The sequence below is a fragment of the Cetorhinus maximus genome, chromosome 1, assembly GCF_964194155.1.
Source record: "Cetorhinus maximus chromosome 1, sCetMax3.hap1.1, whole genome shotgun sequence".
NCBI classification, from domain to species: Eukaryota; Metazoa; Chordata; class Chondrichthyes; order Lamniformes; family Cetorhinidae; genus Cetorhinus; species Cetorhinus maximus.
Window position 1 is genome coordinate 81,588,555 of NC_135879.1, and position 24,429 is coordinate 81,612,983.

The window sequence follows — 24,429 nt, forward strand, 5'->3', positions numbered from 1 at the left end:
AAAAACTTTGCCCGCTGACCTGAGATCAGAGCCGAGCCCAGATTGTGTTTGTTCAGCGCTACCCGGCTGGGCAGCTCTCACTCGCCCCTCGTTGAGCAGCCGCCAGTTTGAGGGACTGTTGAGGAGTCACTGGGCAATAAACTGCGTCCCTCTCCCCGTTCCCTCGAATTAACGCCTGCTTCATCGCTGTTATTGGTCACCGCTGCCACAGTCTTGGGCCTTTTAATGCAACAGCCAGAACCAATTGCTAGTATTTTACAGCAGGGATCTGGCTGGACAGGTAACATGCTTTTTTCATAGCTTAATCGGTATTAAAGGTTAACGGGGGAATGTTGTTTCACAACATGTAAGCAAATAGTATCAAAAGTCATGTAGATGGGTGCCAATATGGAAGGAAATAGGTTACTAATTATACATGCTGGATGTTTTATGCTGTCAGCCAATGTTCTGCATCTCAAATCTATTTGTTTACTTTTGAAGATATCAAAAAAAAAGTGGTGCTTCAAACCTTCCATGTACCTTGGAGATCACACTCTGGTGTCAGGTGAGTCGCATGTGTGGTAGCACAAATGAATCGGAGTCAAAAGATTCAAGAAAGTCCCACTCCAAAGACTTGAGCTCAAAATCTATGGTGATGGTCCAGAGGAGCACTGAGGAAATGCTGCACTGTCAGAGATGCATCTCTCAGAAGGGATGTTATACCAAGGCCCTGTCTACCCCATCAGGTAAATGATCAAATAATGCTACGTCAAAGGAGATTAGGTCAGTTCTCCCAGTGTCCTGGCCAATATCAATCTCTCAACCGATGTCATCAAAACAGATTATCTGATTGTTGTTTATAGGCCTTGACTGCACAAATTTGCTGTTGTGTTTCCCTACTAACTCTTTAAAATTACTTGGTTGTAATGTGTGGTGTCACACCACTCTTTGTTGCTCCTAAGCGTTGGTAGCTTCTAGCTGGAGTGGATGATGTTCTGCTTTGCTTCAGAGATCAAACTGCTGTTCAGTATGATGGGAATACCTGATGTTATGGTAGTTTTGGAAGGTCAAGTGTGCCCATCCAAAGCATGGAATGGAGTTCACTGAGTGGAGCAATGCATTGGGAACATTAAGTAGGAGTCAAGAGCAGTAGAGAACATTACTTCAAAAAAAGAGTACCAGGACGAAGAGGTAAGAACAAGACTGCCATCACAAAGTGAGAGGAGGGTGAAAAAGAGTGAAAAGAGTGTCTCCATGTCTTGGGGGGGGGGGGAGGGTCTGAGGAGTAGAGGGGAAGGGAGAAAAGTATCTGCATGTCACTGTGACAACTGTACAAACAAAAGGCTGCATTTTTCTGGCCACATGGTAACAGGCTTGAAGGCAGTGGAGGGAGAGCTGGGGGGGTAGTAGCCTTCCTGCTGTCAATGAACTTTCCCAGGAGTGGGCTGGGAGTAGGATCAACTACCCGCTCCATAGCGATGGGCAACCAACTAAGATGCTTAAGGCCAAAATTAAGTGCAACTTTGCAGCCTCACTGGCGTTTTTCCACCAATGGAGTGCCCACCCACCCCCATACCCATCCTGTGCAAAGGCTGCCAGCTTAATAGAGGACAGGAAAGGCGGCCTGAAAAATTCACCCAGATGGGTTTTCCCTCTGGTTCAAGGGCTTAACAGCTTTGCTAATCATAATTTTACATTTCAAACTGCGCCTTCAAGGATGCCTCCACGTTGAGGTCTTTGAATAGCCTCAACAGTGCCCACCTCTCCCTGTGGGGCTTTCAAGGCTTCAGAGCTTCCAGCCCTCTGATTACTTTGGAGGCCATCTCTGGAAATATTGCACCATTGGTCTTGGCGAACATGGGCTTGCAACTCCCACTCAGTTGCAACATCAGGGACTCAAAGCCTGCAGTAAATTCCAGCCCAAAGTCTTAAAACAATCTAACAGATATTGCAACTGAGTACCAATACAAATACACAATTGTCCACATCTTTTTTAACCAGATAAGGAACCATCTTGCACAATCTTCCATTATACAAATGATAGAATATGAGACATACCTGCAATTCATTTGTGATTAATTTGTGCTCCGCTATACTTTCAGTGTAACTGCATACTCAGGCCTATGTTCAGGGCTGTTTTTGGCTTGTCAGTTTTTTGGAAGGCGGCATCAGATTTTTGTAGCTTGTCATTTGAGTTTATGGGTTTTCTAGGTTAGCATGTATGACAAAGGAAGCAAAGGGGCATCATGTCCTGTGATAAAGCACAGTCCAGATTTTTAAAAAAACACAAGAAGCTCTGCCTTGCTCAGGGAGTGTATGATTCCAACAATGTACATTCAAACAAAGTTTAAAATAAATAAGATAGGCAGTGCTGGTACTGTTGGAAAAATCATAAGTAAATGAAAAAGCATGAAACAAGAAACACTCATTACATCAAGTTCTCCTAATACCATGTGTGACATACTGGTCATCCATCTTGATATCTTCACCATTCAACCTTCCAAAAACTGACAATAAAGTTCTGCATATAGGCCTTAAACATGTAGTTAAAATGAACATGCTGCAGAACATGATGTGTTCCTGACAGCAACCTTCACCCAAGCAACATAAGAACTATCGTGCTCTGGGGAGTATTTCATCACTGCACTCTGTACCTACCACTATAATCATCATCCCTAATCGTATATTTAACCAACTCCTCTTTATACAAGTTAATTATCTCAGCCTCAACTGTTTTTGTTGAAAGTTTGACCTACATATACACAAGTAGTGAAAAGGTTTGTTCTAAAACCTGATTTCTCAATGCATTTAAAGCCTCTAATTGTGACTTAAAATCTACATGCAAACATCATGCTTATATCAATATCTCATAGAAACATAGAAAATAGAAGCAGGAGTAGATCATTCAGCCCTTCGAACCTGCTTCACCATTCAATATGATCATGGCTGATGCTCTATCTCAACGCCATACTCCCGCTCTCTCCCCATACCCCTTGACACCTTTAGAGTCCAGAAACCTATTTCAGATTTCCAGTATCCACAGTATTTTGCTTTTACCAGAAATCTATTTCCTTCTTAAATATATTCAGTGACGTGGCCTCGGCAGCCTTCTGTGGTAGAGAATTCCACAGGTTCACCACCCTCTGAGTGAAGAAGTTTCTCCTCACCTCAGTCCTAAATGGTCTACCCCGTATCCTGAGACTGTGACCCCTTGTTCTAGACCTCCAGCCAGAGGAAATATCATCCCTGCATCCAGTCTGTTCATCCCTGTCAGAATGTTATGTTTCAATGAGATCTCCTCTCATTCTTTTAAACTCCAGTAAATACAAGCCTAGTCGGCCCAATCTCTCCTCATATGACAATCCTGCCATCCCAGGAATCAGTCTGGTAAACCTTTGCTGCCCTCCCTCGACGGCAAGTATATCCTTACTTAGGTAAGGAGACCAAAACTGCACACAGTACTCCAGGTGTGGTCTCACCAAGGCCCTGTACAGCTGCAGTAAGACATTCTTGCTCCTATACTCAGGTCTTCTCACAATGAAGGTCAGCATACCATTTGCCTTCTTAACTGTTTGCTGCACCTGCATGCTTGCTTTCAGTGATTGGTGTACAAGGACAACCCAGGACCTTTGTACATCAACATTTCCAATCTATCACCATTTAAGTGATACTCTGCCATTTTGTTTTTCCTACCAAAGTGGATAACTTAACACTCAACTTGTCTAAATTGCCATGAAGCATCTTAACATTCCCCTCGCCGCTCACATTCCCACCACGTTTTGTGTCGTCAGCAAACTTGGAAATATTACATTTGGTTCCCTCATCCAAAGTATTGATATTTACTGTGGATAGCTGAGACCCAAGCACTGATCACTGCGGTACCCCACTTGTCACCACCTAACACTCCGAAAAAGACTCATTTATTCCTACCCTCACTATTTATTCCACTGGTTCTCCCTTATTTATTCTGCTGATTACATCCTCAAAACGCATCAGTAGGTTTGTCAAAAATGATTTCCCTTTATCCCTCATTGGACGGGCCCGGAAACAGACGCGAAATGCATTGCTGCCTGTGATCGGCCCCCGACCGTAATCTTATGTTGGCTGGCCAATTAACGGCCAGCCTGCGTGAAACGCACCTGGAGAAAGGCTCAACACTGCCACTGGGGGGCGGGAAGAGGGCGGGCGCTGACGTCACCATGGGTGCTGTTGAGTGCTTCCAGTAAGTTCCCTAAAAGCAGACAGCTGCCTCAAGGAGCTGCAGAGCTCCCAATAATAAAAGAAAGTCCAAAATGCTGCAAAAAATGTCCATGCAGCACAATCAAGCAGCTGCAAACAGACCTCATGAAAAAAAGTCTCCAGATATTTTTATTTTAAATCCTAACGGAGATTTCATCCTGCCCTTGGATGAGGTTTCATCAAAAATGTGAAGCCCGCCTGGACATTTGGCCTGTCTGCCAACCGTAAGGTTGGACCAGCCATGAAAAATCGCTGACAATTGGGACGTTAATGGGCTTACTTGCCCTCTCAATTGTCGGCGGGCGCTTCCGACTTTTGAGCATGCCTGCCGAGTGAAATATCATGCGAATGCGCAATGACATCGGGATAGCCACCCTTCGTTACCTCGTGCAATTTCATGCCCGTTAGGGTCGGGCACATGCCCGCCCATGGGACATAAAATTCTGACCCATGTTGACTTTGTCTAATCCCGTTGATACTTTCTAAGTGTCCTGTTATCACATCCTTTATAATAAACTCTAGCATTTTCCTTACTATTGCTGTTAGGCTAGCCGGTCTGTAATTTGCTGTTTTCTCCCTCCCTCCTTTTTTAAATAATGGGGTTACATTTACCACCCTCCAATCTGCGGGACTGTTCCAGAATCTACAGAATGTTGGAAGATGACAACCAACGCATCTACTATTTCCATGGCCACCTCCTTTAGTACCCTGGCATGTAGATTATCGGGCCCTGGGCCTTTATTGGCTTTCAGTTCCATTAATTTCTCCAGCACTATTGTTTTAGTAATACTAATTTCCTTCAATTTCTTTCTCACTAGACCCTTGGTTCCCTAGTATTTTTGGGAAGTTATTTGTGTCTTCCTCCGTGAAGACAGAACTAAAGTAGTTGCTTAATTGCTCTGCCATTTCCTTGTTTTCTATTATAAATTCTCCCGTTTCAGACTGTAACAGACCCATATTTGTTTTCACTAATCTTTTTCTTTTTATATACTTATAGAAGCTTTTACAGTCCGCTTTTATGTTCCTTGCAAGCTTACCCATATACTCAATGTTTCTCCTCTTAATCAATTTCTTGGTCCTCCTTTGCTGAATTCTAAACTGCTCCCAATCCTCAGGTTTGCTATTTTTTCTAGTAACTTTATATAACTCCTCTTTGGATCTAATACTATTCTTAATTTCTTCTGTTAGCTATGGCTGGGCCACTTTTCCTGTTGTGTTTTTGCACCAGCAAGGAATGTATAACTGTTGCAATGCATACATCCATTCCTTAAATATTAGTCATTGCCTATCCACCACCATGCCTTTTAATGAAGTTCCCCAATCTATGTTCACCAACTCAGGCCTCATACTTTCGTAGTTTCCTTTGTTTAGTTTTAGGACTTTAGTTTCAGACTGGACTACTTCACTTTCCATCCTAATGAAGAGTTCTATCATGTTATGGTCTAAAGGACCCTGCACAACAAGATTAACCCCTTCTCATTGCACAATACCAAATGTTGGATAGCCTGTTCCCTAGTCGGTTCCTCAACATACTGGTCTAAAAAAACAGCTCATACACGCTCCAGGAGTTCATCCACCACAGCATTATTCCTAATTTGGTTTACCCAGTCTCTAAGGAAATTAAAGTCACCCATGATTACTGTAGCAGACTTGTTACATGCATCTCTAATTTCCAGTTTAATACCATCCCCTAACTTATCAATACTGTTTGGAGGCCTATAGACAGCTCCCACTAATGTTTTCTGCCCCATGTTGCTTCTTAGCTCCACCCAGACTGATTCTACATCTAGATTTCCTGAGCCAATATCCACTCTCACTATCGTATTGATCTCATCCTTAACTAACAACGCTACGCCACCTCCTTTTCCTTTTTGCCTGTCCCTCCTAAATATCAAGTGCCTTTGGATATTCCATTCCCAGCCTTGGTCACCCTGCAGCCATGTCTACGTAATCGCAATCATATCGTACCCGTTTACATCTATTTGCGCTGTTAGTTCATCTACCTTATTGTGAATGCTCCATCCATTCAGACAGTGTCTTTAGACTTGTCTTTAACTTTTTTACACAACTTTTTTGTACTCTGGCCCTATTTGCTGTTAGTCCTTGTTTCCTCTGCCTTCCACTTTTGCTTTCTACTTTTCGGTCTTTCATTCCTACCTTTGTTTCCCTCTCTTGCATCTCTCCTTTCAGGTTCCCACCTCCCCGGCCACTCTAGTTTAAACCCTCCCTCACATTATTAGCAAATACCCCTGCGAGGATATTAGTCCTAGTCCTGCTGGGGTGCAACCTGTCCAACTTGCACAGGTCCCATCATCCCCAGAATCAGTCCCAATGCCTCAGGAATATAAATCCCTCCCTCCTCCACCATCTCTCCAGCCACGCATTCATCTGGTCTATTTTCCTATTCCTGATCTTGCTAGCATGTGGCACTGGGAGTAATCCTGAGATTAATACCTTTGAGGTCCTGCTTTTTCATTTATTTCCTAGCTCCCTATATTCTGCTTTCAGGACCTCACACCTCCTTTCACCAATGTCATTGGTACCGATATGGACCACGACCTCTGGCTGTTCACCCTTTCCCTTCAGAATGTCCTGCAGCTGCACAGTGACATACCTTGCACCTGGCACCAGGGAGGCAACATACCAACATACCAACCTGGTGTCATATCTTCAGCTGCAGAAACATCTATTTGTTCCCCTTACGACAGAATCCCCTATCACTATTGCTCTCCCACGCAACCCCCCCACCCCCTGTGCAACTGAGCCACTCATGGTGTCATCGACTTGGCTCTTGCTGCCTTCCCCTCTGAAACCTTTTCCCCCAGCAGTATACAAAATGGAAAATCTATTGGAGAGGGAGGTGGACCGAGGGGACTCCTGCACCACTTGCCTAGTGCATTTACTCTGTGTGGTGGTCACCCATTCCCATTCTGCCTATGTGCTCTTTACCTGCGGTGTGCCCACCACACTGTATGTGCTATCCATGAAGATCTCATCCTTGCGGATGCTCTAGAGTGACTCCAGCCGCAGCTCCAGCTCCAAAACGTGGATTTCAAGTAGCTGCAACTGGAGACACTTCCTGCACACGTGGTCTCCCTAGACACTGGAAGAGTCCCTTGCTTCCCACATCGCACAGGACCATAAGACGTAGGAGCAGAAGTAGGCCATTCGGCCCATTGAAGGGGAGCATTCCACTTAGCTGAGGTGCCCTGCAATGACTTACCTTTAAATTACTCCCTTTACTTTTAATTCCTCTAGTTTAAAGAATATTAAGGATATAAGAAATACTTACCAGGCCCTACTTACCAAAGCTGCTGCTCTTCTTACTGAGGAAAGGTTGAAAATGAAAGGATCACTTCCTTCCCTCTTCACCAAACTCCGTCTCTCACCAAACTCCAACTTAAGTACTCTAATGCAGCCCAAAGCAGCACTCCAGAGCAGACAAAAGCAGCACTGTAGATGGCTTGCTTTTATGCTGTCTGAATCTAGCTTCTGAAAACCTGTTTAAGCCAGTTAACTAATTAACCAGCTGCAGCTGCGAGCAGAGCCTGTATAACCCCTGTCCTAAAACTGGACTAAAACTCACCTTCTCCCAACCCAAAGAGCAACTTTTAGTTAGTTGCTAAATTAAAGAAAGATTAGACTTTAGATAGAAATTAACCCTTGAAAGTCCCTTTCTCACCAAACTACAACTGAAGCACTCTAACGGAGCCCAAAACAGCACTCCAGTGTGGCTATGTCTCTCAGTGTTTAAACAAAATCTTAGATCATGTCTCTCCTCATTTTTCCATTCTTCGGTGAAAACAAGTTCAGCTCTATCCCTCTCTCCTCAAACTTCAGAGTCAAAGTCCCAGAATTCTCATTCCAGTTCCTTGGACCCTCTGCAATTTGTTGATGTCTTTCTGAAGGCTGTGTTCTCAGAAACATAGAGAATTTCCCAAATGTGGCATCCCAAGTAAGACAAAATTGAAAGATCTTTGTTAGACAAAGTTCTACAAAAGACACATAATTAGAAGTTGCATGTTTTTGGAGCAGATAAAATTATGGAAACCATTACGTGATCATCTTCTAAGTAGCTAATGTTATTAAAGACTATCTTGAATTAACCATTTATATCAGTATTAAAATTTACAGAATGTTACAGAACACAATGCCAATATGAAATAACTATGAACATTAGAAGCATGTAAAAGAATACTTGAAAATGTGATTTGCTATCCATATTGAGTTTCTCGACATCACAAATATTTCCTATATACAGTGAGTAAAATAAAATTCTAAATGAACTTACTAAAATCAGGTCATGATGTGAATTTGGTCCCCTCCTCTCAGAACTTAGAAAAATGAAAGCTATATTCCTTTGTGGTAAGTCCATTTTTAAAAGTTGTATCTCAATCATTTGCCTTTATTCTAGCAATTTGTTGTGTACTCAGAACAAAAGAACATAAGAAATAGGAACAGGAACATTCGGCCCCTCGAGCCTGCTCCACCATTCAATAAGATCATGGCTGATCTTCTTGTGTTTCGATTTCCACATTCTCATCTAACCCTGATAATCTTTGATTCCCTTGCCTAACAAGAATCTATCTACCTCTGCCTTAAAAATATTCAATGACCCTGCCTCCACCACCTTCTGGGACAGAGAATTCCAAAGTTGCACAACCCTCTGAGAGAAAAAATTTCTCCTCATCTCTGTTCTAAAAGGGCGACCCCTAATTTTAAAACATTGCCCCCTAGTTGTGGACTCACCCACAAGATGAAACATCCTTTCAATATCTAACTTGTCAAGGCCGGTTAGGATCTTGTATGCTTCAATTAAATCACCCCTCACTCTTCTAAACTCCAGTGGAAACAAGCCTAGTCTGTCCAACCTTTCCTCATAAGACAATCCACTCATTCCAGGTATCAATCTAGTAAACCTCCTTTGAACCACCTCCAATGCACTTACACCCTTCCTTAAATAAGGAGACCAAAACTGCACACAGTATTCGAGGTGCGGTCTCACCAGTGTCCTGTATAACTGAAGCTTAACATCCTTACTTTTATGTTCAATCCCTCTTGGATTAAAGGATAGTATTCCACTAGCCTTCTTAATTACTTGCTGTACCTGCATACTAACTTTTTGTGTCTCATGTACTAGAACACCTAGATCCCTCTGCACCTCAAAATTATGCAGCCATTTTCCATTTAAGTAAAACTCTGCTTTTTTGTTCTTCCTGCCAAAGTGAACAACTTCACATTTTCCCACATTAAACTCCATTTGCCAGATCTTAGGCCACCCACCCAACCTATTTATATCCATCTGCAACCTCCTTATGTACTCCTCACGACACACTTTCCTACCTCTCCTTGTGCCATCTGCAAATTTAGCTACCATGTCTTCATTCCCCTCATCTAAGTCATTGATGTAAATCGTAAAAAGTTGAGGCCCCAGTATAGACTCCTGTGGGACTCCACTCTTCACATCCTGCCAATCAGAAAAAGACCCATTTATGCATACTCTCTGCTTTCTGCCAGCCAGCTAATCTTCTATTCATGCTAATATGTTACCCCCTACACCATGCGCTTCTATTTTCTGTAATAATCTTTGATGTGGCTCCATTTCAATTGCCTTCTGGAAATCCAAGTACAGTACATCTACTGGCTCCCCTTTATCCACTGCGCATGTTACTCTTTCAAAAAACTCCAAAACACTGGTTAAACATGATTTTCCTTTCATAAAACCATGCTGACTCTTCCCAATTGCCTTGAGCTCTTCTAAGTGCCCAGCTGTAACCTCCTTAATGATAGATTCTAATAACTTCCCCATGACAGATGTCAAGCTAACTGGCCTATAGTTTCCTGTTTTCTGCCTCGCTCCCTTCTTGAATAGAGGGGTTATATTTGCTACTTTCCAATCTGATGAAACCTTTCCAGAATCTAGTGAATTTTGGAAAATTAACACCAGCACATCGACTACCTCATTAGCCACCTCTTTTAAGAACCTATGATATAATCCATTGGGACCCGGAGACTTGCCAGTCCACAGCTCCAACAATTTGCCCAGTACCATTTCCTGAGTGATTTCAATTTCACAAAGTTCCTTTCTCCCCTTCACCTCCTGATTTGCAGCTATTACTGGAATGTTTTTTGTATCCTCTATAGTGAACACAGAAGCAAAATATTTGTTCATTTCTTCCACCCTTTCCTTATTACCTACTATTAACTCCCCACTGTCACTCTCTAGAGGACCAACATGACTAACCTGGGGTCACGTCTCCATTTTAACCCCAAGCATACATAGCTAAGTTTACTTGCCTTCACATGGAAGTTGCCAATATTCACAACACAAAAACAGAAAATGCTGGAAAAACTCAGCAGGTCTAGCAGCATCTGTGGAGAGAAAAACAGAGTTAACATTTCGAGTCTGTATGACCCTTCTTCAGAGCTTTTAGTTTCCGCCTTCCTGTTTGTAGGACGATCATGTCTGTCTTTAGACTTTTTTTTCTTTTCATATGGCTAAAAACTGACATTTAGCTCCATAATGTGCCAACCAAACTTTTTTTTTCAAAATAACTCTGTGCAAAAGGAATGGAAGGAGTAGGGAGTACAAGCTTGTACAAAGCTTCCAGCTCAACTAGGTGAGGACCAATATCTTGGCAGGGAGGTTTGGTAATGCTGTTGAGGGTTTAAACTAACTTGGCAAAGGAAAGGGAACCTGAGCATAGATTCAGAAAGAAGAGAAGCAAAACTGGAAAGAAGGCAAAAAAATCAGTAAGTGAGTAGGGAAGGTCTTGGAAACAAAGAAGTTGTTCAATGATTCATTGTATACACTTCAATGCAGAGTGTCTAATGAGAAAGGCAGGTGAGCTGAGGGCATAGATGGGAAGTATGATGCTCTTGCTATTATTACTGAAACGTGGCTTCACAAAGGGCATGAATGGCAGCTCCACATTCCTGTTTATAGGGTTTTCATATAGGATAGAGAGGGGGATAAAAAGGAGGGGATGGTGCAATATTTATTAAAGAAACAATTACAGCTGTGAGGAGAGATGATATGCTGAAAGGATCGTCAAATAAAGCCACATAGGTTGAGCTGAGGAACAAAAATGGAAGAAGCACACTGCTGCAAGTATACAATAGACCCCCAAACAATCAGAGGAAGGTGGAGGAGCAAATATGTAGACAAATTGCTGACAAGTGCAGAAATAAAAGGGTAAAATATGGGATTTCAAGTATAAAAGGTATCGAGGGTGCTGAATTTCTAAAATGTTTTCAGGAGAATAGCTTGTCAGCTAGTACATAGCAAGCCCAACTAGAAGAGGGGCAGTTGCGGGTTTTGTTTTAGAGAATGAATCTGGACAGGTGGAAGATGTATCATCAGGAGAGCGTTTAGTAGTAATGATCAGAATTCAGTTAGATTTAAAGTAGTTATAGAAAAGGATAAAGATAGACCAAGAGTAAAAGTTTTCAATTGGGGAAAGGTCTTTACTAAGGTTAGATGTGACTTGCTACCTTTATCACCTTCTTGAAAAGCCTGCTGAAAGCCTACCTCTTTGAATAAGGTTTTAGTCATCTCCCACTTCTGTTCAATATAAATCACTTTTGTAAAATCCCTTAAGACATTTATAATGTGAAAAGAACTACATAAGAAAGAAAAGCTTGTGTTTATATAGATTTCAGGATATCTCGATGTGCTTTACATACTTTGTGGTATGGTAATGTAGGAAATTTGGCAGCCAATTTGCACATTGCATGGCCCTACAAACAAAAAAGTGACAATGATCAGATAACCTGTTTCATTCGATACCAGGGAGAATTCCCTGCTGCTTTGAAATAGTACGATAGAATCTTTTACCTCCACCTGAGAGTGAAGATAGAGCCTTGTTTGTTGCTTTATTCAGAACACTGCACCTCTGATAGTGTAGCTTTTGCTCAGTACTGCTCTGGACCATCATCTTAGATTTTGTGCTCAAGTCTCTGGTGTAGGATTATGAACCCACAACCTTCTAATTCACAGCTGAGAGTGTTTCCAGCTGAAACGCAGCCAACATGAATTGTAAATGGTTGTAAAAACTCATTTCCATTTAAATAGATTGTTGTTAATTTTGATATAAATAATAAATTGAAAAGCAATTGTTCTTGGGAAAAAGCAGCCAAGTGCTTGCTGAAACAATGACATCTGAAGATCTAGCATACTGTAATTTTATGAATATAATTTAAATGAGCAAAAAATAGACATGATACACTTACGCCAGGATTTTCAACTTAGCATGCGGGTGCGTGCCTGACACGCAAGAGCGTGAAATAGCACACGATGATGTCAGGTGAACGTCCTGACGTCATTGTGAACTCACGCAATATTTCGGTTGGCAGGCATGCGCGGGTGTCAGTTGTGTGCCCGCCGCCAATTAAGAGGGCTCTTAAGCCAATTAATGAGTTAATTAATTAAAGTGAGATTATCCCTGCCTGTCCAACCTTACGGTTGGCGGGCGGGTGAATAGCCCAAGCGACCTTTGCATTTTTTGCTAAACCTTAAAACTAATTTTTAACATGGCCTTGCTCATGTGACAGAGTCACATGAGGGGACATGTTTTCCTTATTTTTAAACTCTTTATTTTTAAGATTAGAAATCTTCTTTCACTGAGCAAACTTCAGGGCTCGCACTCCTCCCACCCCGGCAGCACTGAGGTTATCCAAATTCCAGAATTAACAGCCAACCAACGAGAAATCGTGGTCGGGGCCCAATCGCAGATGGCGATCTGTTGCGCGGCCGCTCCTGGGCCCGCCCGCTGCACCTGCCCGATGAGGTAAAAACTCTGCCCTTAAAGTATTTAAAAGCTGTGCAAAAGAAATTTCCCCAGATCTTCCAGTCTCTGGATCACTGGATACCGGATGTACAACTCAAGATGCACATCAGGACACTGCAGAAGTCTGTGGGAATTGCCCGGGAAGTTTGAACTTGACAGGCAATTTCCCTCCTCCCCAGTACCCTCTGCAAAAGTCTCAGATTCTCAATTAGTGTTAGAGACTTTGGATAGTTCCACGTACTTACCTGGATAGTTACCCAGGGAATGTTAGACCCTACCTCCCTCACCACCTACCCACCTGCCACTCTACCCACTCACCTCACCTGCCTGCCCAGCCTACCCATTCACTCATTCATCCTCTCACCCATTCACTTACATTCACACTTGACATTTAAACTTACGGCAGCTGGTGCTGTAAAATGGGGGCATGGTTTGTGTTCCTCCGAATCACAGCACTCTGACTGAGCTCTTGGATGGAAGCTGTGCTCCACATTTCTGAAGAAGCCAGGCTCGGAAGACCAGTACAGAAATGCGGAGCATCATCAGGGCAGACAAAAATAGGAGTGGAGCAGCATTCCGTCGATGATTGTCGTTCTCTGGATTATCCGAGCCATCATTTTCTATGAAAATATGTCAAATTACTAAGGTTTTGTAAGAGTAATGCAAAGGAATACATAATTGGACTTTGTGTAATAAAGGTGCATAAACAGGGGGAAGTTACCAGCAATCTGTAAGGATGAGATTCTTGCAACATAATTTAGCAACCACAACTCATAAACATCAAATTGTAAATTAATTGTAGTTTTGTTAATCTACCACTTTATCTTTGTTCCTGCATATGGTTTCATTTCCAGTAGTTGACAATAAATCCTCCATCATGGCATCCAATAATATGAATCAAGATTTCCAATTTCTGTTATTTGTCCCGAATATGTGTACCAGGCCAGAATTTGTATGAGCCTTTTTACACTCCCCAAAAGGTCTAGTATATCTATAGCCTCCTTATAAAATATGCAACATCAGTCCAACAGTGCTTAGAATTTCTCACTTGCTGAACCTGTCAGAAAACCAACGCTTAGCAACAGTCCAATAATGAAGTACACAGAGCAATAGGTTCCACCATTATTTATTGCATGGTTAGGCAGCCAAAACGCTGCAGCAAGGTCAATAATAAAAAACAGTATAATGGACATGCACTTGGCAACAGCCTTGTAATACCTGGGTGCCTCATGTTTTTGTGGAATTTGCCCTGGTTCTTTATCTTTGATCAACATGAATCACTGTACTAAGTAACAGTGTCCACAGTCAGCTTACAATATATATCCAAATGGTTTTAAAATTTAAAACATCACAAATATCCATCCACTTTAACATGCTGACAACAAAATTAAAATGATATTTTTGGTGAAATGAAAGGAAAAGGACAGCATTCCAGGGAATATTATAGATAGTTGTTCCATAGGTATCTGAGCAGAATGCAGAGGTTAAAACTAGCTTTGACTTTTTTAAACTGAATTTTTCCCTTGATTGCTTCATTGGTAAATTCACTACCAAGTATGGAAATAAGCCATATACACTCGGGAAGCCCTTTGTCTTCGATCTACCTTGAATTAACTGATCCCAGCCAACATGTCTTTGGAAATACTAAAATTAGTATCTGTATCCCTGGACTAGAGAGAGAAAATTTCAGTCAGTGTTCCCACCAAAAAATGTATTATCTGTACACATCATGTGAGGGGAATACAAAGTTTGATTGTGATATTTCCTAAGTCAAATAATCTGTCAAAATTCACTGTACATGCCACTTGTTAAGAATGGGTATGATACTGAAAAGATTGAAAGATTGGCACCTGTGGAATCACATGGATTACAGCCCTCAGGAGAGGAAAGGGCGAAGAAAATGATGTAATAATAAAAAAAACACAAACTTCCTGTGCCATTTTCACAAGGCCTGTAAGCTAGTTTTAAGCTGTGTATCTAAGACATGCTTACATATCAATGATAAAAACAAAAAAAAACTACTGCGGATGCTGGAAATCATTTGTTGCTCCCAATGCGGTCTCCTCTACATTGGAGAGACCAAATGTAAACTGGGCAACCGCTTTGCAGAACACCTGCAGTCTGTCCGCAAGAAAGACCCAAACTTCCCTGTCGCTTGCCATTTTAACACTCCACCCTGCTCTCTTGCCCACATGTCTGTCCTTGGCTTGCTGCATTGTTCCAGTGAAGCCCAGTGCAAACTGGAGGAACAGCACCTCATCTTCCGACTAGGCACTTTACAGCCTTCCAGACTGAATATGGAATTCAACAACTTTAGATCTTGAACTCCCTCCCCCATCCCCAACCCCTTTCCATTTCTTCCCCCTTCCTTTTGTTTTTTCCAATAATTTATATCGATTTTTCTTTTCCCACCTATTTCCATTATTTTTAAATCTGTAATGCCCTGTCAGTCTTTCCACCCCACCCCCACTAGAGCTGTACCTTGAGTGTCCTGCCATCCATTCTTAATTAGCACATTCTCTTAGATAAAATCACCACCTTTAACATGTCTTTGTTCCTTTGTCTGTGACATATTTTGATTATCTGCTCCTATCACTGCTTGCTTGTCCCTAGTCCCTACTACCACCACCCCCCACCCCCAACTTCTCTCCCCCCCCACCTTAAAACAGCTTTTATTTCACCCCTCTCCTAACTTTACTCAGTTCTGCTGAAGGGTCATGAGGACTCGAAACGTCAACTCTTTTCTTCTCCGCCGATGCTGCCAGACCTGCTGAGTTTTTCCAGGTAATTCTGTTTTTGTTTTATGCTTACATATCATGCTTATCTTTCAGTCCTCCCAAAACTGGATGACATATGGCACTACATTACACAGTCACCTGCTTTACAAATCTAACCAGCTCTGTTCATTTTCCACCCAGCTCCAACCTTTCTCAACTTACCCCTACCTGGTTCTCATATCCTGCATACTCATTTGTATCCACATCACATGCTCATCCAAACCCATCCTGCTTGGCCAGTTTTGAGCCACAACTTCCCTATGACCAATCCTCTTTCTCTTCAGCAGAACCAAGCTCTGAGGAGAAACGTATAAAAACAAAGGGGGTAGAAAGTGATAGGGATGAAGCAGTGAGAGAGAAGGGGAACACAAGATGATGAGGGAAGGGAAGGAAATGTCTTTTGGCATGTGATAGCAGATGTGGGACAAGGGGGAGCGGAAGTGCTTTCCGCTGATACTCTAGTCCTGCAACCTGTTGGTTCAAAACCAGGCTGCAGCCCTGTCTCAATCCTTTCCCCATTCATAATCCAAATCCTGCCTGCAACCGTTGGCATATTCCTTACCTCACCCAACTTACGTGGCCCAAAAACCAATTTTTGACCCAGCACCCCAAAATTGACCTGCCACATTGTGTAATGCCTACCCCACCTGGAACCTCTCTAACTCTCCACTGAAAAAAGTGACACTTAACAACGATGTTTCATGCACTCTAAATCTGCTGTAGAAAATGTGGCCTGAGGCCCCCAGTGACTCCCCATCCCTAAAGGACAGAAGAGAAATAAAAGCAAAGCAGAAAAGGGATAGAGAAATAATAGGTGAGAAAGAGACTGGTACAAGAGGGATGAGAGAGGGCCAAGAGGAGAGAAGCAGCAAGAGAAAATCAGTAGAGCAAAAGAGATAAACAGCAACAAGGAAATGAAACAAGTGAGGTAAAATGTAATCTTCAGCACTATAAGCAACACCATGAAGGGTCTATACATTAAGTATATATTAAATAATCTTACATTAATGCACCGTTCCTGTCAACCTTCCATTATAAATTCCTATGTATAATTTATAATGAAAATTACCTCTGTTATCTTGCCATGTTGTAATCACACCCCCCACAGTGCCTCCACTTGCAAGAAGGTGTGAATACATTGTGACAAATTTAGATAGGTTGTTTATATTATAAATGTGTCCATAATTTTTAACTGGAAATATGAAAATAAAGACAGAGCATATCATTTTAAAATGGATAATGATTCCATTTATATTCTGTGGTCAACTTGTTCTCTGCCTTAACCCTACTTTCCCTGAAGACGATATTAACTGCGGGATTTTCTGAACCCGCCCGCCGCTACATTCTTCCGGCCCCGCCACAAGTCAATGGACTTCAGGCTGGGGGGCTGCCTCACCCGCGGTAGGTCCTGCCCGCGGCGGGTCCCCCCCAGAACGGGGCTGGAAAATCCCGGTCTTGGTTTCTTATCACAATGTGCAATGTCACAGAGGTCGACTATTTCTGATAATGTCACTATCAAACTGCACATCCTCGAATTTGCAGTGAGCAACACCATTGTATTTTATAATATTTGAATTCTGGCAGACCAAAGCAAGTCTGGCAGTTAAAACAGTGAGTAGGTGAGCCATAGAGAACAGAGTTCCCAGGTTTGATCAATTCCGGCTATGACACTGGTGACCATGTCAGCCATTAATGCTGATTTTGGCTAAGCACCAATTATGTTAAATTAAATGTAATATATTCTAATGGTGGAACCTGAAGCAGTTTTTTTTAAACAGAAAGAAGTTTATAAATTATATCAGGTTAAAGGGGAATAAGCCAGATACCATAATTTTCTCCAATTTGGATCCTCTTCCTTTAGTTATAACAATTATTTTATTTTTGCTTCATCTCTTCACTTTTTCTATTTTATTCCCATATCAGGAGAGCAGAAAAGCAAATGACCATAAGACATAAGAGTAGAAATTAGGCCATTCGGCCCATCGAGTCTGCTCCACCATTCAATCATGGCTGATAAGTTTCTCAACCCCATTCTCCCGCCTTATCCCCGTAACCTTTGATCCCCTTACCAATCAAGAACCTATCTATCTTGGTCTTAAATACACTCAATGACCTGGCCTCCACAGCCCTCTGAGGCAATGAATTCCATAGATTCACCACTCTCTGGCTAAAGAAGTTTCTCCTCATCTCTGTTCTAAAAGGTCTTCCCTTTACTCTGAGGCTGTGCCCTCGGGTCCTAGTCTCTCCTACTAATGGAAACATCTTCCCCACGTCCACTCTATCCAGGCCTTTCAGTATTCTGTAAGGTTCAATCAGATCCCCCTCATCCTTCTAAACTCCATCGAGTATAGACCCAGAGTCCTCAACCGTTCCTCATATGTTAAGCCATTCATTCCTGGGATCGTTCTTGTGAACCTCCTCTGGACCCTCTCCAGGGCCAGAGCATCCTTCCTGAGATATGGGGCCCAAAATTGCTCACAATATTCTAAATGTGGTCTGACCAGAGCCTTATAAAGCCTCAGCAGCACATCCCTGCTTTTACATTCTAGTCCTCTCGAAATAAATGCCAACATTGCATTTGCCTCCCTAACTACCGACTCAACCTGCAAGTTAACGTTAAGAGAATCCTGGACTAGAACTCCCAAGTCCCTTTGCACTCCAGATTTCTGAATTCTCTCCCCATTTAGAAAATAGTCTATGCCTCTATTCTTCCTACCAAAGTGCATGACCTCACACTTCCCCACGTTGTATTCCATCTGCCACTTCTTTGCCCATTCTCCTAACCTGTCCAAATCCTTCTGCAGCCTCCCCGCCTCCTCAATACTACCTGTCCCTCCACCTATCTTTGTATCATCTGCAAACTTAGCCAGGATGCCCTCAGTTCCTTCATCTAGATCATTAATGTGTAAAGTGAAAAGTTGTGGTCCCAACATTGACTCCTGCGGAACTCCACTAGTTAGCGGCCGCCATCCTGAGAAGGACCCGCTTATCCCCACTCTCTGCCTCCTGCCAGACAGCCAATCTTCTATCCATGCTAGTACCTTGCCTCTAACACCATGGGTTCATCTTACTGAGCAGCCTCCTGTGCGGCACCTTGTCAAAGGCCTTCTGGAAGTCCAAGTAGATAACATCCATTGGCTCTCCTTTGTCTAACCTACTTGTTACCTCCTCAAAGAATTCTAAAAGATTTGTCAGGCATGACCTCCCCTTGATGAAACCATGCTGACTTTGCCTGATTTTACCATGCGCTTCCAAGTATTCTGAAATCTCATCCTTAATAATGGACTCTAAAATCTTACCAACGACTGAGGTCAGGCTAATCGGCCTGTAATTTCCCATCTTTTGCCTCACTCCCTTCTTAAACAGGGGGGTTACATTAGCTATTTTCCAGTCCTCTGGGACCCTTCCTAACTCGAGTGATTCCTGAAAGATCACCACTAACGCCTCCACTATCTCTTCAGCTATCTCCTTCAGAACTCTGGGGTGTAATCCATCTGGTCCAGGTGATGTATCCACCTTCAGACTTTTCAGTTTTCCTAGCACCTTCTTCTTGGTAATGGCCACCATACTTACCTCTGCCCCCCGACTCGCTCCTATAGGCAACTCTGTTTGGTACTACTCAGCAAACTGGGAATTTTCTGATTTCCCCTCTTCCTTTGTCAAGAATGTGCCATCATTTTGGTCAGTGCCTCCAACAAATAGCATTGTTGTTGTCACAAACTGACCTGGTTGATCATGGTCAAATTCCACATCTTACCACTGGCATCTCATGGTTTGCCACCACAGCAGCCAAAAACTGGTATCTTTTCTAATTTATGGATTATGGTGCCTAGTGTGAAATTTCCTCAATGCTTGATGTGCCTGCAAGCTGATCAATCACTTTCCTTGTATGTGCTGAGCCCTCTGTTAAAATAATGTGCAATAGTTGGTGTTTGTTGATCCTACAGTCTCTTCCCACCTACATCTGCGATTCCCCTGACACCTTACATCATATCAACAATTTCCAGTTCCCTGGCCCCAACCGCCTCCTCTTCACCATGGACGTCCAATTCATCTACACCTCCATCCCCCACCGAGATGGTCTGATGGCTCTCCGCTTCTTCCTCGAACAGAGGCCCGAACAAACCCCATCCACCACTACTCTCCTCCGTCTGGTTGAACTTGTTCTCACACTGAACAATTTCTCCCTAAACTCCTCTCATTTCCTCCAAATAAAAGGCATGGCTATGGGTACCCGCATGGGCCCCAGTTATGTCTGTCTCTTTATGGCGTATGTGGAACATTCCTTGTTCCAGTCCTACTCCGGCCCCCTTCCACAACACTTTCTCCGGTACATCGATGATTACTTCGGTGCTGCTTCATGCTCTCGTCGGGACCTGGAAAAATTTATTAATTTTGCTTCCAATCTCCACCCCTCCATCATTTTCACATGGTCCATCTCTGACATTTCCCTTTCCTTCCATGACCTCTCTGTCTCAATTTCTGGTGATAGACTGTACACCAATATTCATTACAAGCCTACCGACTCCCACAGCTACCTCGACTACAGCTCCTCACGCCCCGCTTCCTGTAAGGACTCCATCCCATTCTCTCAGTTTCTTCACCTCCGTCGCATCTGTTCTGATGATGCCACTTTCAAAAACATTTCCTCTGACATGTCTTCCTTCTTCCTTAACTGAGGTATTTCACCCACGGTGGTTGACAGGGCCCTCAACCATGTCCGGCCCATTTCCCGCGCATCCGCCCTCACACCTTCCTCTCCCTCCCAGAACCATGATAGGGTCCCCCTTGTCCTCACTTATCACCCCACCAGCCTCCACATTCAAAGGATCATCCTCTGCCATTTTCGCCAACTCCAGCATGATGCCACCACCAAACACATCTTCCCTTCATCCCCCCGGCGGCATTCCGCAGGGATCGTTCCCTCCGGGACACCCTGGTCCACTCCTCCATCACCCCCTACACCTCAACCCCCTCCCACAGCACCTTTCCATGCAACAGCAGAAGGTGCAACACCTGTCCCTTTACTTCCCCCCTCCTCACTGTGCAAGGGCCTAAGCACTCCTTTCAAGTGAAGCACCATTTCACTTGCACTTCCCTCAATTTAGTCTACTGCACTCGCTGCTCCCAATGCGGTTTCCTCTACATCGGAGAGACCAAACGCAGACTGGGTGACCGCTTTGCGAAACACCTTCGGTCTGTCCGCAAGCATGACCCAGACCTCCCTGTCGCTTGCCATTTCAACACACCACCCTGCTCTCATGCCCACATGTCCGTGCTTGGCCTGCTGCAATGTTCCAGTGAAGCTCAACGCAAACCTCATCTTGCGACTAGGCACTTTACAGCCTTCCAGACTGAATATTGAGTTCAACAACTTTAGATCATGAATTCTCTCCTCCATTCCCACCCCCTTTCCGATCCCCCTTTTCCCAATAATTTATATATATTTTTCTTTTCCCACCTATTTCCATTATTTTTAAATGTATTTCCATCCATTGTTTTATCTCTACCTTTTAACCTATTTCGATTCCTTCCTCCCACCCAACCCCCACTAGGGCTAAATGTACCTTGCTCGTCCTGCTTTCTACCCTTAATGTCACCATTAGCACAATCTTAGCTAATATCACCACAGTCAACACCTCTTTGTTCCTTTGTCTATGACATCTTTTGGCAATCTCCACCTATCACTGGCCCTCTATCCAGCTCTACCTGTCCCACAGCCGCCACCCCCCCGCCCCCCCACCCCACCTTAAACCAGCTTATATTTCACCTCTTTTCTATTTTTCCTTAGTTCTGTGAAGAGTCATTTGGACTCAAAACGTTAACTGTATTCCTCTCCACAGATGCTGTCAGACCTGCTGAGTTTTTCCAGGTATTTTTGTTTTTGTGTTGATTTTATATGTTGTTCTCCTAAAGAAGTATTTATTTGGGTATTCTATTTAATTCTGTAATAAAATGAATCACTGTCCCCTGCCTGAGAGCAGATAAAAAATTGCAAACATAGTTGATTAGATGATAGCTTTATGTATACTTTTGTAATGTGTCGATCAATGATTTATGTTCATTGCTTTACTTTTGATACTTAGCTTTCAAATCATCGTCATCAAAGTTTAAGAAAGAGGAGAGATGCAGAGATCAATCGAGAATTTTTTATGAACCACTCACCTGAGACATGCTCAGTTTATTGTAAAGTATTTCTTTCTTTAGCATTCACATACCACGATTGTATCTCCTGAAATTATTATGCAATTGGTGGGATAAAGTTCTGTGGGTGCAGGTAGGCCTCAGATTTCTCACTCAAGCTGTCAATGTTCATGCCAGAGCCAAGACCATGAGTGTTGGCACACAATTTGACTGCAGGAGTATGACAACTGTAAAATCAATCTTGTTAGCACTCCTTATCCTTAATCAAGCACTTCTAAAAGTGGTGACAGGATACCAATGAGGATCAGAAAACATTGATGGTTTTCCAATTGTGATGTGACTAACATTATCCTGACTGATATTGGCTAACGCAGTTGATCAAACCTAGGACCTTTTCATTCTCGCAGCTACTCAACGCCTTAACCAATTGACTCTTTGGGTGACTTGTAAAATTCTTTATAAAAACTTTTCTGTCTTTTTTTTAAACTTTTCATTGAATTTAGGCAACTTTGCATGACATCATCTAGAACCTTTCAGTTAATCCATAGAAGGGAGCTTTCCCCAAGTTAACATAAAAGTAAACACAATTTAAGTTAGTTACTGTAGAGGTTTTTAAAGAAAAAATACTGTTGTCAAAAGTATAGCTCACTTACATTCATATTGTTCAAAAATGACAGCAAATAATTTATTCATATAAAAGCACATATCTGGAGTACTGTGTGTAGTTCACATCTAAAGTACTGTGTACAGTTTTGGCCTCATTTAAATGTATTAGAAGCAGTTCAGAGAAGGCTCACTCACCGGGCCTGTCTCCACTGGAGTTTAAAAGAGGATGAGAGGTGATCTTGTTGAAGCAGAGAAGATCCTGAGGGGACTTGACAGGTTGGATGCTGAAAGAATGTTTCCCCTTGTGGGACAAGCTAGAACTAAGGGTCACACTTTCAAAATATGAGGTCTCCCATTTAAGACGGAGATGAGGGGACACTTTTTTCTTTCAGAGGGTCGTGAATCTTTGGAACTCTCTTCTCCGGTAAGTGCTGGAGTCAGGGTCATTGAATGTTTTTAAGGTTAGATTCTTGGCTAACAAAGGAGTCAAAGGTTATCGGGGGTAGGTGGGAATGTGGAGTTGGGGCTACAATCAAATTAGCCATGGTGGAGCAGACTCAAAGGGCCAAATAGCCGACTCCTCCTCCTAATTCGTATGTTCATCCTCATGGGCAGAATTTTTACCTTGGCGGGCGGGCGCACACCCGACCCACTCAAGCGTAAAATGATGCGCATTGACGTGGGGTGAGCATCCCAACATCAACGCACAGTCACGTGATATTTCAGCCGGCGGACGGACCCGGGGATCGGCAGTGCACCTGCTGACAATTAAAAGGCCTATTAAGGCCATTAAAAAGATAACTGACTTAAATTTTTTGCTGTCCGTCCAACCTTACGATTTGCGGGCATGCAAAAAGGCCACGTGGCCTTTTTAGGAAACCTCATCCACGGGTGGGATGAGGTTTCCAACAGCAAATAAAAATAAGATAAAACATCTTACATTTCATTTATAACATGTCCCTGCTCTTGTGAAAGAGTCACATGAGGGGACATGTTTTATAACATTTGTAAAATCTTTATTATGTTTTTTGAAAACTGTTTATCTCCCTGAGACAGCTCTGTGCATGCATGCGTGAAGTTCGCGCTCGCTCTCCTCCCAGGCCCGCACAGTCAGCGGTCCGGCCCCGATTGCGGGTGGTGGTTGGCTTCCCGACCACCCCCGTCGAGCCCGCCCGACAAGGGCAAAATTCTGCCCCTCATGGGGAACATAACATCAATATTTTTACATAAGCCTTGCATAAGTAATAAACCACTGTCCACAATGGGAAGACACGTGTTTACAAACCTCCAATAACTCAAAGAGGCAATGGTCAAAATGAAATCCAACAAATATAACACAGCAATACAACAAGAGGAGCTGGGATTCACAACCTCAGGAACTGCAAAGATCTGCAAACAACACATAGATTGATCATTTATTGCATATGTTTAACAAAGAAATCCCAAAGCTTGTATTGTTATTATGGTTGTGTGACCAAGGTGTTTCCAAGTTATGATCTCTACAGGGGCTGAAATTCTGCAGAGCTTTTACTGGCCTATTGCTGGAGATACAATGGGAGGCCAATGGAATCTCCCTGGAATTTTAGCCCCACTACCATGATCCCGTCTGTGCAGTGTTTTGTACAAATTGTTTGTACCCATTAGGAGTGATCCCATTCTTACAGAAATTACAGGCTGAATTTTAAGGAAAGGATGGAAGTCCCAACATTGGGGTCCGGTTCGGATTGCATGGCCACATGGCTGGGTAGCGGGACATAATAGTGAATATTGCCACTTAGTGTCCAGCAAGCTTGGGAGCTGGCTATTACCAAGTGGAGGGTGAGAGATAGGGCTGGCAGCTGAAACACAGGTGCCATATCTAAAGGGGAGACAGCACTTGTAACAAAGGCATCACA